The sequence below is a fragment of the Artibeus jamaicensis genome, unplaced genomic scaffold (genome assembly GCF_021234435.1).
Source record: "Artibeus jamaicensis isolate MK-2021 breed Jamaican fruit bat unplaced genomic scaffold, CSHL_Jam_final contig_1350, whole genome shotgun sequence".
NCBI classification, from domain to species: domain Eukaryota; kingdom Metazoa; phylum Chordata; class Mammalia; order Chiroptera; family Phyllostomidae; genus Artibeus; species Artibeus jamaicensis.
In genome coordinates this window covers 43,642-46,781 of record NW_026521268.1, presented here as the reverse complement: position 1 = coordinate 46,781, position 3,140 = coordinate 43,642, and positions in this window count along the sequence as shown.

Sequence of the window (3,140 nt, the reverse complement as noted above, 5' to 3'; positions counted from 1 at the left end):
TAGTGTACGTGGAAAATCCAATAGACTCTACCAAAAAATTGTTCAACGTAATGAATTCGGCAGAACAGTGGGTTACAAAGTCAATATCCAGAAATCAAAGGCATTTTTGTATGCCAACAATGAGTCAGCAGAAGCAGAAATCAAGAAAAATATCCCATTCAATATAGCAAAAAGAAAAATAAAATATCTGGGAATAAACCTAACCGAAGAGGTAAAAGACCTGTATGCAGAAAACTATACAATACTGAAGAAAGAAATCAAGAAAGACACAAACAGATGGAAATGTATATGATGTTCATGGATTGAAAGAATTAACATGGTCAAAATGTCCATACTCCCTAAAGCAATTTACAGATTCAATGCAATACCTATTAAAGTACCAATGGCATATTTCACAGACACAGAACAAACACTTGAAAAATTTATGTGGAACCATAAACAACCCTGAATAGCTGCTGCAATTTTGAGAAAGAAGAACAAAATAGGAGGAATTACAATACCTGATATCAAACTGTATTAGAAGGCCACTGTAATCAAAACAGCCTGGTACTGGCACAAAAACAGGCACATAGACCAATGGAACAGAACAGAGAGCCCAGAAATCAACCCAACTCTCTACAGTCAATTAATATTCGACAAAGGGGGCAGTAACATAAAATGGAGTAAAGATAGCCTCTTCAACAAATGGTGTTGGGAGAACTGGACAGCTACATGCAAAAAAATGAAACTTGAGCACAGACTTACACCATACACCAAAATAAATTCAAGGTGGATAAAAGACTTAAATGTAAGTCATAACACCATTAAAGTCCTAGAGGAGAACATTGGCAAGAAAATCTCAGATATTTCACACAGCAACTCTTTTACTGATATTTCCCCTAGAGCAAGGAATATAAAGGAAAGAGTAAACAAATGGGATGTCATCAAAATAAAAAGCTTCAGCATGGCTAAAGAAAACAGTATTAAATTAGCAAGACAACCAACTGTATGGGAAAACATATTTGCCAATGATACCTCAGACAAAGGTTTAATCTCCAAAATATACAAATAACTTACACGACTCCACTCTAAGAAGACACCCAACCCAATTAGAAAAGGGGAAAAGGACTTGAACAAACACTTCTCCAAGGGGGACATACAGAACATTCAGAGACACATGAAGAGATGCTCAATGTCATTAGCTATCAGAGAGATGCAAATTAAAACCACAATGAGATACCACTTTACACCAGTCAGGATGGCTATCATAAACAAAGCAACAAACAACAAATGTTGGAGGGGTTGTGGGGAAACGGGGTCCTTAGTTCACTGTTGGTGGGAGTGCAGACTGGTACAACCATTATGGAAAACAGTATGGAATTTTCTCAGAAAAATAAAAATTGACCTGCCTTTTGACCCAGCAATTCCACTGCCAGGATTATATCCTAAGAATCCTAGAACATCAATATCAAAGAACCTATGCACCACAATGTTCATAGCAGCACAATTTACAATAGCCAAGAGTTGGAAGCAACCTAGGTGCCCATCAGTAAATGAATGGATCCAAAAATTGTGGTACATATACACAATGGAATTCTATGCTGCAGAGAGAAAGAAGGAGCTACTACCCTTTGCAACAACATGGATGGAACTGGAAAGCATTATGCTGAGTGAAATAGGCCAGGTGCTGAAAGACAAATACCATATGATCTCACCTTTAACAGGAAGCTAAACAACAAAACAAACAAGTAAGCAGAAAAAAAAACCCCAAAAAAAACAAAGACACTGAAATAGAGAACAAGGGGATAGTGACAAGAGGGGAGAAGGAAGGGAAGTTAAGGGGAAAAAGGGGGAGGGATTTGGAGGAACAAATAGGAAGGACACAGGGACGAGAACTAAGGGGGGGGAGGAAATGGGAGGGAGGTGGGGAGCAAGGGGCAGGGGAGGCTGGGATGGGAAAAATAGACAAAAAACTGTACTTGAAAAATAACTAAATAAAATTAAAAAAAAAGAAAAAAGAAAAAAGACTTAAAAAGAACAAAGAGGAGTTAAAGGAACTGCAGGAAAACATGAAATGTAATAATATTGATATAATAGGGACATCAGAAGGAGAAGAAGAAGAGCAAGGAATAGAAACCCTGTTTGAATAAATAATAATGGAAAACTACCCTAACTGGATGAGAGAAAAAGTCACATAAGTCCAGGAACCACAGAGGGTCCCAATCAAGATGAATCCAAAAAGGCCCACTCTAAGACACATTCTAGTTAAAAACACAAAACTGAAACACAAAGAAATAAATCTTAATAGCAGCAAGGGAGAAAAAGGAGGTAACATACCAGGCAGCCACAATAAGGTTAGATACTGACTTCTCAATGGAAACACTCCAAGCAAGAAGAGAATGGCAAGACATTTTCCAAGTAAGAGAACCACAGGCCTACAACCAAGGTTACTTTACCCAGCAAGGCTCTCAATCAGGATAGAAGGCCAAATAAAGAGCTTCCAAGACAAAAAGAAGTCTAAAAGAATACACCTCCACCAAAACCAGCTCTGCAGGAAATACTAAAAGGACAGCTTTAAGGAAAGGAAGGAAAAGAGAGAGACAGAGAGGAACACAGGTACAAAAATGGCAATGAATAAGTACCTATTAATAATAACCTTAAATGTGAATGGATTAAATGCTCCAATCAAAAGACATACAATAGCTGAATGAATAAGAAAGCATGACCCACACATTTGCTGCCTACAAGACACCCACCTCAGGACAGAAGAACTACATGAACTAAAAGTGAGGGGCTGGTAACAAATTTTCCAAGCAAAAAAAATCCGTGGTAGCAGTACCCATATCAGACAAAATAGACTTCAAAAAAAGGGCCATAAAGAGAGACCCAGAAGGTCACGTCATAATACTCAAGGGAAGAAACCAACAAGAAGAAATAAACATTGTAAATATATATGCACCTAACATAGGAGCACCCAAATATGTAAAGAAAATCTGAGGGGATTTCAAGAAAGATATTGACAGCAACCCAATTATAGCAGGGGATTTAAACACCCAACTGTAAAAATGGACAAATCTTTCAAACAAATATCAACAAAGATATTATGGCACTGAACAAAGCTCTGGATGAAATGGACTGAACTGATATAGATAGAGCCCTTC